The following is a 12,890-nucleotide window of genomic DNA, read 5'->3' as shown; positions in this document are numbered from 1 at the left end:
CTGTCCAAGGCTTTGAAAACATGTACCTCTTGCTTTTCCTCCAAAAGACATAGCAACACCAAACGGCCCCCTGCTAACCCCAAACAATTCCACATTCAAGTTTGTTAAGCTCAAAGCAAACTGGTTAATATTAGGAATGTAAATCTAGATGAGGAGAGGTTTTAAGCTCTCCAGTTCCATTCTCATTTCTGAACACATGCCCAGACTTATCCAAGTACTATGAGCATATTCAGGACAACACAAATTCAGTCCTGTTTCTGTCTGTCAAGGTAAATAAATGATATAGATATATTTGACTAACTGAACAAGAATCAACTCTAAATCCATAAACCAGATGATGGCAACTGTTAGCATGAAATACTACCAGAGATAACAAGCCAAGCTTCACCACCACTCGGTCAGAAGGTTTTTAAACTGTAGAGTGAGCATTTCTGATCCTGATTGACAAGAAAGTTATACTGCACTGAATCATGAGAACCATCTAATCCAAAAGTGAACCTGAGGAAAGATAAGACAGCAACTTGTGTTCACAGCTGATACCAGAATATAGAAAACAAATCACATACCATTAAAAGGTCCTACTCCAAAACAATAGCTGTACATATCATTCCTTGTATTGCATGTCATGTCACCAATTTCATCTTAATAGCCCTACATAACCATGTTTTCTGATGAGTATTTTTAACACTAAGCTGTAAAGAATACAACAGAGATGAAAGTCTTTAATATCTCTTCTTTGCAAAAGCACACACAGAGAAAGGATGAGATGTTTATATTTACAAAGAGGACAGGCATTGTGCATAGAGTAGCAAGCAAAACAGCAGCATCTTGTGACTGGTTCAAGTGTCTTTCCAAGTGTTTGCTGAATATCAATATGACAAACTGCCAACAGAGATAGCCAAGGCCTAGAAATCAGCTTTGCCCTTTGCCCCAGCACACTCAAGGAAGAGCAAAAGCAGGTCCTGTCATTTTCACAAAGACAAAGCTTAATGTTTTCTGAAAACTCCCAGATCTTTAGATATTTGTCTACATGTGTATGTGTGTGTATATATATATACAGAGTCACTATTGGACCATCATCCTGCTCACTCAGAAAGGGAGGGATGAGGCTGTTGCTATTGCCCATCTCATCCATATGACTTGCCATGCACATATGTAAATGTTGTGTGTATGCGTTTTCTGTGGGCGTGTGCCAGAACACATCTGTTGCCTTTATACTGGTTTGACCTCGGCATGTGGAACAGCAGCAGCAGCCTTGCCTCCCTCAGGCTGCTGCATTAGGATAGGATATACTTTCCTCTAAGAAACTGAATCTTGTCACTGAAAAGAGCACAGTAACAACAGGTGAGGCACACAGATCCTTGCCTCAGAAAATGGTAACAAGTTAGACAGATATATTAAAAGATTGTGTAACTGATAAGGGGCATTCTGTTTCATGTTCCTTTGACAAAAACTCTTCCAGTCTCTAAAGATTTACTCCATGGACTAACAAATTCATTAGTATCTTAACATTATCTCTTAACAACCAACAATCTTATGTTTGTTTCAACAATGTTTTGGGAAGCTGTGAACTAAGATTGAGCTGTTTCAGACATTCCCTGAGCACTTTGGGCAGCAGAGCAGTGGTCTCCTTCCCTCTCAGCTCTGGAGAAGAGATGGCTTCTGTGTCCAGTGCAAACATGTCAGTGACCATAAAACCCCATAAAAACATGATCATTCTTATTCCTGTTTTTTGTGGCTTTAGTCACCTCAGGTCTGAATCTGCCCTCCTCAGCCCTTTGGAAATCCAGAAGCAGTAGCTAGTGAGAGTAGAATCAGATAATCAGAAGGGTACTATGGCTGATGACCTCTTTGTCATGCTGAAGTGAACTGATAAAGATGTGTACATCCTCAGATACAAGTAATTATTAGCCAGCTTCATTTTTCCAGAGGCAAACCTCTGACAAAAACTTTGTGGCAAAGTGGAATAAGCAGACATCAAACAAGTGTCTGTGCAGAAGGGATATCATTTCTTCAGCAGAGAAGCCACCAAGAGAGTCCTCCCCCTATGTATCTGCTTCATCAACCCAGCTTACACACATCATTAACCTCTCAAGTGCTGCATCAAGCTGGAAAAAAAAGAGAAAAAAAAAAAAGGCACAAGGTTGTTATTTACAACCAGAATCATTTTGGTCATTATGTTTACAGTGCAATCCTCTCAGATCACAGGGGGAGCTGAAGGACAGTAAAACACAGTGTGGTCACATGAAGAAAATTACTGGGGTGGAAAAAGGGAAGAAGGGGGTTAGGATGGGATTATAAATGATATTGCAGTTTTGCTGCTGAAAACAAGACGTGAAGTAACTACCTTACTTAACTAATAGGAGGTTTTGAGATGCATCCAAGGATCCTTTATGAGGCTCTTCCTAACACGTTCTGAAAGTATTTGCCCCTCTGCAGAACAGCCTACAGCCACTGCTGTGCCTGAAGAACTGTTGCTTCTGACACAGCCAACAAAAGAACTTGAGCACATGGCAGACAGTCTCTGCGAAACAAGTAACAATAACCATGTAGCTAAACTGCAACTCTCTTGCTGCTAGTTTTGAGAAAGAAGTTCAACCTCCCTATCTATGTTAGGATCCACATTTGGAAGAAATATTTCACTCTTGGCAGCCACTGTGTAACACATTTTCTGTGTACATCTTTTGTGCACTAAGTATCAACTCAAATCCTACACGAGCAGTGAGCAGGACAGGACTTGCGACAGATCCTGTCCATATTTATGCAACTACTACTTGGTTAAGATTATGTTATCCAAGTGTTTTCCTGTTTTCTATGTACTATGTTGCTTCACATTATGAAAGTGATTGCCAGTCAGTGGGAATGACCTTCCTCAACATGCTGAGGTTAAACGTAAAGGTCATGAGTGTGCAGCAAACACAGGTCAATACTGCTTTTCCTTGAAATATTTAAAACTCATAGTATGCAAAAGGAAGATGTAGGGAAGTTTCTTTGTTAAGTATTTCACAACAATCCCCTACTTTATTTGCAGACTCACCTTATGGCTTCACATTTTCATGTGAGATAGTCCTGGGTTTGTTCTTAACTACACAAGTAGAAAGACTAACCTTCACACAGCTAAAAAAAAAAACCACTCTACAATCCCAAAGAGAGCAATCAAGTAAGGCAGACAATATACAGGATTTGCTTTGGACTGACATTGGTTACCAGTTGCACTGAATGTGTTCATATGTTGAAGGTTCTATGCTATAGAGTACAGGAATGACAAAGCAACCTACCAAGCTTCTGTCCTTCCAGTTATACTTTCATTTTACTAGGCCATTGAAGCAAAGGACTTTCAAATGCTTTGGTTAGGTCTTCATAAATCAGCGGCATTTATTAGGTAGAACTGAAGATATGTATATCCTGTGAAGACCTCTAAAAGAGCAGTGGTGTTCATCATCCAAGCATGCCGTAAAGCTAAGAATTCACCTCCCAAAACATCATCCACATCAGATTTGTAAAGATGACAGTCAGAGCTGAGCTCAAACAGGTCTGTATGGGCAAAGAGTTCTCCAGCTGACTCTTCCAAGCACGTTTGGCAGAACAACCCAGCATGAATGGATTCCTACAACAACCAATGCTAAAGCAGGGTGCCATCATGAAGCAATTGGAAGAGCAGCAAGGGTGTCTGGGCTGTGGATCATCAAATGAAATGAAAGAAGGTTCACTGAGTAATTTTCTGGTGATCTCTTCTCATAAGAACATTCTTTCCTCAGAAACTTACATGCAAAAGAAATAAATGTTACCAGAAGGTAGGGAAAAAGAACATCAGACTCACTGTATCCATAACAAATTAAAGACTCAGGTCACCCGTTCAGCTATGTGGACACAAATACAGCATCATCTTACAGCACTGCAATGCCACAGTGAAAAAAGATCCAAAGTATCAACTTTAAACATGAAATCGACAAAGAAATAAGACCAGAGTGGTGGACATGGCAGTGCTAGGTTAACAGTTGGACTTCACCTTAAGGTCTTTTCCAATCCAAATGATTCTGTGATAATACTTAAAACACAAAACCAAAAAGTATAGTGCAAAATTTCAAACAATTACATGGAACGGAGAGAAAAGATAAAGAAACAGTAAGTCTGAAAGAAATAAAGAGAGTTTAAAAAACAATGTTATGTCAAAGCTGCATAGCTATGGCACTGTCTTAGTAAAGTACGAGATGCAGTGTTAAATCCCGGTGTGCTGAAGTGGTAACTGAACTCAGGTTTAGCTTTCTCTGGGCAAGGACTTTAATCACTTCAACCACATTATGCCACAAAGCTATGACGGCAGCAGCAAAGCATCAGTATTTAGAGATATTACAGATGCCTTGATCTATGAAAGATCTGCAGTTTGGTTCCTGACATGACTCTTCAGACATGCCTGAGCTTAGAGCTCGGTGAGAACAGGATCAGGCAGTTCTGTGTGGGCACCTCCGAGCAGCAATCCAAGTCTTCCCATGGATGGTACGTGGAGTTTCAAATTTTGCTTCATGAAAATGAGGTGTCCAAAACTGAAATTTTGTAATGCCTAAGTAGCTCAATCCCTTGATTTAATCTGGCCCTACTGCACTGAATTCCAGCAGAGGCATTTCAAATGACAGATACTGGAGTCTTTGATTTGGATTGAAAAATTTTGTCTGTGCTTTATAGTTATGAGAGGCTTTTTGAGAAGTCCTCAAAATTCTCAGCCCTGCATCGGAATCTGAGTTCCATAAAATAAATGAAAACTAAGAACTAAACTTTAGGTCTAGCCTAGTCTAGGTGTCAGAATCTCAGACTTTCAAGTTAGATTTTAATCAATTTTAATCAACTAATCTATCAATTAGCTAAAAATCACTCAACTCTAAACAGAAGAATGCAAACAAAACTGGGCACACAAAATCGTAGACAACAACAAAGCAGAGCAGCAAAACTTGATTGGCCACCTATGCAAAACTGGCACAAATTCCTCAGGAAAAGCTGGAGAGACCTCACACAGGCTGTGAAAGTACAGATTAGTTGTCAAAAAACTTCCAAGAAGGCAATCACACTATTGTTTGTTCCATGGAAGGCCTTCACAGCTTACTACTGCACAAAACAAAAGAAACTGTTAATGTGAATTTTTGAGAATAGTAGTTCAAGTTCCTGTACAAGCCAGTTACTTGCATACATGCTCTTATGATCATTAATAAAACCTAAATCTTAGCAAGGCAATTGATTTGCAAAATCCATTCAAATGTCTGCACAAACTTATAGTCCTATTTTTATACCCATAGAAATACTTCGCCTTGTTTGTCTATAGCTTTCTCATTAGCTGGGCACATGGAAAATAACTACAAGAACAGGACTTTGTTGCTGCTTAATGGCAGGTCTTGTGGCCATATTAAGAAGTATTATGAAAGGCTATCAGGAAATATTGTCTAGTAGGACAACATTCTGCTGGCTAACAAGTCTAGAGAAGGAAGCACATCAGGTCTACGGATGGAAACGCATCAGGATAAAGGAGATGTTCAATTCATGAAATTTAGCTAGGAAGCTGACAGGTTAATCTGAGCTTGAGAATTTTAGATTCAGTATGGTCTTCTTGTGCTAAAAGTTAGACAAATGATCAGACAGAAAAAAAAGCAATTCTCATGGAAAAATTATAGTAGCAATGAAATAGAAGAAAAACCAGCAGCCAGCAGTTCATCAGATTCAGAAGTGAACACTGGATCACAGGGGAAATGAATGAGAGATGCCAGAATACTCCTGGGTAAAGCTATTTGGAAAAAAAGTGACAAATATGAAGAAATCAGGGAATCCACAAAAGTTACTCAACCCTGAGTTGTGAATTAAAGCAACCTGTTCCAATGATGGAGAGAAGAATGAACGACTTTCTGCCTTCTGTGATTCTCCCTATATGCTAATGTTAGTGTGGGAAGAAGGACAAATGAAGAAACAGAAACTCTTCTTAGGAATTTTGCATACTCCAATTTCATCACTGAATTGATGAAAATCTAATGTAAATGCACAGATACAGTGTCATTGTAACTGCATTATTCTTTGAGAGACACTGTCCTCCCATTATTCAGCTAAAGGTCTGATGTTACCATGTAGGACGATTTGACAAACTGACTGGATACCATTAAGAAATTGCTGGGAAAGTTATACCATAATGTGAGTGCTTCAGTCATTCTGCACTCATTTCTGAAAACACCCAGATCTCTACCTAAAGGAAGAGAAAGGCAAACTCTGGGCATCTGAGTCTTAATTACAAGTGGAATACTGCTCTTGGACAACCTTTGAACTTCAAGGCAAGAATAAAATTAGAAAGCTATAGGAAACACTGTCATAAATCTTATCAGACAGATATGAGTTGAGCTGAAGTAGCTCAAAGCTGTAGGGAAAAGACTTAGGCGTTGGCGATTCTTTATCTGACTGATAAAGGCCTATCTTCTGTCTTTACTGCTATTATCAAATTGAAGGTGGTAAAGAAAAAAAAAGTGAATCAAACATCAATTTATAACACTATCAGAAATAATTAAGCACTTTCTTTTCCCAATCTTAGATGATTAAGGAAAGCTGTCAAGCCATTTACACCAGTTCTTGTAGGAGACAATAATTTTTGATCCAGTCCACATGATTTAGAACATGGCTATAAAATTTATCAGGACCATGATTTGGCTGCTGTTCCTTAGATACAAAATATGGCTATGGGGTAGGGAAAAAAAAAAGACGCTGGAGATATGAAGAATAGTGTACTGTGTGACTACTGCAGCTTTAATTACTAAATTACTTTAATTACAAGGCTTGTAATTACTAAACGGGGCACTTATGCTTCTAACTTTGTATACCTAACCTGAAAGTATCTGAAGTGTTTAATGCAACAGGGAGGCAGTGGTAGATCCATTGATTTACCTGTTTCAAACAAGCAAAAAAGCTTTCTTCTGATAGCTAAGGCCAGAGTTACTTTAAAGAGTAGAAAAGGACAGGTGGACAGTACAAGCATAGTATTATAATAGAAAAATGCATCTGTGCTGGGGAATTCCAAGACTGATAATGAAGTTAGTACCTTTAAGTTTACAAATACAGGCGACTGCCATCAGCCAAAGGGCTGGTGCAATTACTGTCATTCAATGTAAAATATGTTCTTCCAAAGGAACACGGGAGCTGAGTTATTGCAGGATTGTTCCTACTGTCTGTAGACACAAAACACTGAGGGAATTTTTGGAAGTACTTTTTCTCTCATTCATTTATTTCCTCTCTGGCATCATTCCCAAGTGCCCTATGCCCTCCCACTTATCACCTTGAGTGAGAGGTATAAAATCAGATCAAGCTGGAATAAAAGTCTTTTTTTTTAAAACAAGCACAAAAGTATAAAATGACTGGTGAGGTCATAAGGAAGACCCTTTCACTGTTTTTCTTGGAATGTGCTTGTCAACCTCATTCCTGCTCCACTACTTGCAGTAAATCCACCAACAAGTTGTTTAGACCTGTAGCTTTCATGTAAAGCTTCACAAATTTAGAAAGAATTTGTGAGGTTGACAGAAATTTCCTTATGTGGGAGTGAGCCTTTGGGGGAAAATTGATAAATAAGTAGTAAAAAAAACCCCCAAACTGGACCTATGATCCTATAGAGCTTCTAGGCAAAATTTCTATACCACATAGAAAGATGAGATGGCTACGTAAACTGTTGGGTTATGTGTTAAAAGCTCCTCTGCACACTTACAGAGTTACTCTGAGAGACGACAGGGCAGAGAGCCTGGATAATACCCTGCTGGGCTACTCCCAGGCCCATTGCTGGAGCTATCAGCCCACCACAGGCTCACCTCCACCAGTGCAGAGCAGCACAGGAGGGCAGCTCTGGGAGCATAGCAGTCCCTGCCAGATCTTAGTGTAACACACCTCCACATCTACAGGGGTAAGAACAGAGGGGGCAGCTCCTGGCACCAGGGAAGTCCTGACTATATGTGTGCGTGTGATAGTCTGTGCCAGTAACTGCAGTGGAGCTACAGCCTTGAGGGCTCAGGCGCCCAGCTGCCAGTAACAGGGGAGACTGGGATGCAAGGATGCAGGAGCTAACCACTGGACAGACTGTCTGAGCTCAGTTGCTGGAGGTATCCACCTTGTACATACATATGCATGTGTGGTGTATCTCTCTACATGTATATATATATAGTCACTGTTGAACCTCCATCTTGCTTACTCAGAGAGGGAGGGATGAGGCTGTCGCTATTGCTCATCTAATCCATATGACTTGCCATGCATATATGTAAATATAATGTATATGTGTGTTCTGTGTGCATGTGCCTGTTGGGAACACATTTGCAGCCTTGATACTGGTTGGACCTGAACATGTGGAACAGCAGCAGCAGTCTTGCCTCCCTCAGGCTGCTGCATTAGGATAGGATATATTTTCCTCTAAGAAACTGATCTTGTCACTGAAAAGAGCACAGTAACAACAGGTGAGGCACACAGATCCTTGTCTCAGAAAATGGTAACAAGTTAGACAGATATATTAAAAGATTGTGTAACTGATAAGGGGCATTCTATTTCATGTTCCTTTGACAAAAACTCTTCCAGTCTCTAAAGATTTACTCCATGGACTAACAAATTCATTAGTATCTTAACATTATCTCTTATTCTTTCATCATTGTTTTGCATTGTTTCAACAATGTTTTGGGAAGCTGTGAACTAAGATTGAGCTGTTTCAGACATTCCCTGAGCACTTTGGGCAGCAGAGCAGTGGTCTCCTTCCCTCTCAGCTCTGGAGAAGAGATGGCTTCTGTGTCCAGTGCAAACATGTCAGTGACCATAAAACCCCATGAAAACATGATCATTCCTATTCCTGCTTTTTGCGGCTTTAGTCACCTCAGGTCTGAATCTGCCCTCCTCAGCCCTTTGGAAATCCAGAAGCAGTAGCTAGTGAGAGCAGACTCAGATAAGGTAATCAGAAGGGTAACATGGCTGATGACCCCTTTATCACGCTTAAGCCAACTGATAAGGACATGCACATCCTCAGAGACAGGTAATCATTAGCCACCTTTGTTTTTCTTCCAGAGGCAATTCTCTGCCAGAAACATTATTGGAACTACCATGTAGGACACGTATTTGAGAAACTGCCTGGATACCTTTAAGAAGTTGCCAGGAAAGTTACTCTAATGTAAATGCTTCAGTTACTGTGCATTGAAATTGGAAACTAGAGGACAATGATGACAAATTAAGCCTTAATATCTGCCTATTAAATCAGACATCCTTTGGGCCTAATTATTTCTGTTTGCAGCCCAGTTCTGTCGAGTTTACCCCATTCTTTCTATCTGCTACTACCATGCTGACCTGTAGCTTGGTAACAACTGGCAAAATCAAAAAGCTGAGCAAACTGGCACAGCTATGACAGTCTGTCCAGGGGAGGGCTAATGCAGAGAAAACATAGAACAAAAAATGCCCCCCAAAACATAGAATGAAGGCTTGTCCTCTCTAGGGGTAAACTTCCTCAAGACCTAACAACAAGCATTGGGCTTCAGAGTCACAAGTTTCTTTGTAGGTCCCAAACAAGTTTGTCTTCAACAGATGATCTGCCAAATCAAGAGGCAGAGAACAGTCAAGGCAGATAAAAACAGTTCCATTATTCTTTCTCAAGTTATTAGCAACAGAAGGATGGTATTGCTGCCATGTGCTAGATCTGTGCCTCAGTATTGCATCATTTTACTGTCATGTTAAATAATGAATATTCCAAAACAGCAGGGGAAGTAGGTTCTAAAAACATTGCATCCTTGGGGAGAGACAACTGTATCTATGAAGAACTGTGAACTAAAGATATGATTTGAACGACAGTCATGGACTAGAAACTCCAAAGAAAATGCAATACTTGATGGCTGTTAATGTCTCATGTCTTCTGATTTGATGTCTGAACCCAGAAGAGCACCTCAGTAAGCACACAGGTCAGAAATCCTGGCTGAGTTTGTGCCTGAGGCTAAAGACTTCCCCATTTCCTAGGCCCTTTTCCCCAGGATCATGCTCAGCTGTCTTCTTTTTTTTATTTTAATTCTAAGAATGTCATGCTTTAAACAAATTTTACCTTACCTAGTTTGTATAGTACAATTAAAAAAAACCTCACATCAGCTGTGGACAGATTACTTAGGCAGAGGAAATATGGTTTAGTGATCAGAATCCCAGCCTAGGAGTAGCAGCAGGTTTTTTCTTATTGGACTTAAAATTCTCCTTCAGTCTGGTCCTGGTTATAACCCGATATTGTCCCAGTTCCCCCCACAAAGATACACATAGTGAAGCTTTTTTCCCCCCACAAAGATAAGCATAGTGAAGCTTTTAGCCCAAGACTGCTGAGTTTAAGGCCCTCAAATCTATACAAATGGTTAAATGCTATCTCAGATTAATATGTTTTATCAGCTACCAATAGCAGCTTTGCATGAGGGAAACTCCCATGTTTCCCTACATCCTTCCCCTATACCATTTCAGAGATGTATCACAGTACATTGTAAGACAATAAATGAAATACTTAAATTCAGGAATACTGCTAAAGGCAGAATTGGAGCACCTATCACATATCTTGAGGAAGCCTGAAGTTGCCATAAACCATGTATTTCAAAGTATGATTACTACCACTTGAGGAAGGCCGATGTGACAGCTGATCCCCACAAAGTTAGTTCAGTGCAAGTCACCTACATGTGCTTGCTTCTGAAACTGCACAGTTAATTACCTTAGTTTTTCCATTTCTAGAGCAGCTAGTAAAGTAGCATCTTAGGAAAATTCTGTAATATAATTCAAGCCACTGGTCAACTTGGAATACAGTCTATTGAAAATTTAGAAGCAGACAGCTTAAAAGTCTGAAAATTTTGGTCTTCCTTTGTCAAAGCTTTGGCCAAAAAAATTCCAGTGGCCAGACTCCTGTTAAGAGTGTAAGTCATCCCCATTCAAACCAATGCCGTGCAACTGTGTTACTGTGACAGATATAAAAGATTATGAATTTACATTCTGCTGAATCATCAGCAGAAATAATGGCAGCAATGTTGGGGTTTTTTTCCCTTTTCTTACTACTGGACTATCTCCAAATGCCTGCTGCAGTGGTCCTTTGGGTAATCTGGAGTTCTGAAGTGTCCTGAAAACAGCTTTCAACCACATTTCAATGTTCAGACAATTAAAAGTTTTGCAATAGCTGTATGGGCACAGGCACGGCAAATTTAAGTCTACTTACTTTTCTGGCTGGCTTTTCCTGGTTACTTTCACTGATCCCTTCTAAGGAGTTCAAAATATTACCACAGTTCGCAGACCAGAAGTTGAAAAACACCAACATAGGCAAAGCCACAATCTTAGTCTTTGCCAGAAAATCGGGGTAGGAGAACAGTTCAACTAAGGTTAGGGAGAGGTTCTGAAGATCTTTGGGTTGAAGCTAGTAACAGAGCGCTAAGCAGTTCTTTCTTGACCTCTGGGACAGTCGCTGTGACCTAAGTTGACAGCCCACAGCTGAAAGTCAGAGGGCTGCAGTCCCTCAACAAGGAAATGACTGATCTCTTAACCTTCTTCTAGTTTCCCCTTTCATTTTATATTTTTCGCGAGTGTTACCCTGGGGTTTTGCGCGTATCCTACAGTTACTAGCAGGGTGCGTGCTGTCTGCCACCTAGGCAGCCCCTGAGCTAATGACAGCGTCAGGGAGGCGAAAGGGTGCAGAGCAGCCTGGCAGTGCCGGGGCGAGCACCACGCTCACGGCAAGTGCCTTCTGAACCGCTCCCGGCGCCCGCGAAGCTCCGGCAGCTCCGCCGGGGGCCGGCAGGGAGGGCGCGGGGTGAGGAGGCTGGGGCCGGCGGCGAGGGCGCGGAGGCTGGGGCCGGCGGCGAGGGCGCGGGGTGAGGAGGCTGGGGCCGGCGGCGAGGGCGCGGGGTGAGGAGGCTGGGGCCGGCGGCGAGGGCGCGGGGTGAGGAGGCTGGGGCCGGCGGCGAGGGCGCGGGGTGAGGAGGCTGGGGCCGGCAGGGACAGCGGGCGATGCGAGCGGGGAAGGCACGGCGAGAGGAGGGAAGCACCGTGCGAGACCTCTCCCTCCCCCAGGCCAACCCCCGGCCCGGGACGAGCGGGCTAGACCCGCAGGCACCGGGAGAGCGTGACTCCGACCCGGCTAACCTCACAGCGAGGCTCGCCCCCGAGGACCGATCCCCTCAGCAGAGACTCTTCCGCCGCCAGCCCCGCACGCCGCGCTCCCCTCACCTCCAGGCGCTGCCTCCTTCCAGCCTAGCGGCGCGTCACCCGCGACGGCAACCGCACGAACGCTGCCTCCCCGCCTCGCCGAAGGTGAGCCCAAGGGGTGCGGGGCGGGCGGCGGCTAGCCGCTAGCCCCCGCCTCCTCCCGTGCCGGCCGCGGGCGAGCGCGGGCGCGGCTGGGACTCGTAGTCTCCCCCTCAGCCCCGCCGGGCGCGCACCCGCCGCGGCCTACAAGTCCCAGAATGCTGCGGGGCCGTTGCGCGCCCCCGCCCGGCGGCAGCGTAGCGGGCCTGGGTAGCGGTTGGGTGGGTAGGCAGGCATGCACACCAAAGACAGAGCTATAAACACAATTTATGTCTGGTTTAAATCTAAACACACACCTGGGGAGCGTGGGTGAGCTTTGGCTACCTGTGGCACAACACACAGGACAGCCAGGTTGGTTTTGTCGTGCTTGTTTGCGCTGTTCTGGGGTGCACCGTAGGGTTTGGTAAACTCCAGCTGAGTTGTCCTGACGTTCCAATAATGAAGCTGTAGGGTTGTCGTCTAAAATTAATTTGAAAAAGCAGACATCAAGTCTCTATATATTAAGAAAGATGTTACATACACCACATTCAACACAGATGTGTGCCAGCCATGTAAATGCATGTGAAAATACACATTTTTGATGGACTTTGCTTCAAGTCAAATCC

At 42.8% G+C, this 12,890-nt stretch overlaps 1 protein-coding gene across 12 annotated transcripts in view; it reads right to left on the bottom strand.

Annotated features, from left to right (window-relative positions):
* SLC26A5 (solute carrier family 26 member 5) overlaps positions 1-12,363 on the bottom strand; it is a 36,689-nt gene extending 24,326 nt beyond the window's left edge. For 9 of the 12 annotated variants that reach the window (XM_062019201.1, XM_062019191.1, XM_062019181.1 and 6 more), the window contains exon 1: positions 12,208-12,363. The gene's annotated coding sequence lies outside the window, so the exon portion shown is untranslated. Of the gene's footprint in view, positions 1-3,278; positions 3,530-11,203; positions 11,779-12,207 lie in introns of those variants that run through there. The other 3 variants (XM_062019209.1, XM_062019219.1, XM_062019230.1) reach the window with 2 other exon arrangements.
* Between the last annotated feature and the right edge of the window lie 527 nt (positions 12,364-12,890).

Source organism: Colius striatus, chromosome 1, assembly GCF_028858725.1.
Source record: "Colius striatus isolate bColStr4 chromosome 1, bColStr4.1.hap1, whole genome shotgun sequence".
NCBI classification, from domain to species: Eukaryota; Metazoa; Chordata; class Aves; order Coliiformes; family Coliidae; genus Colius; species Colius striatus.
Note: the sequence above shows the minus strand (reverse complement) of the source record. Positions and strands in the feature narration are given on the sequence as shown.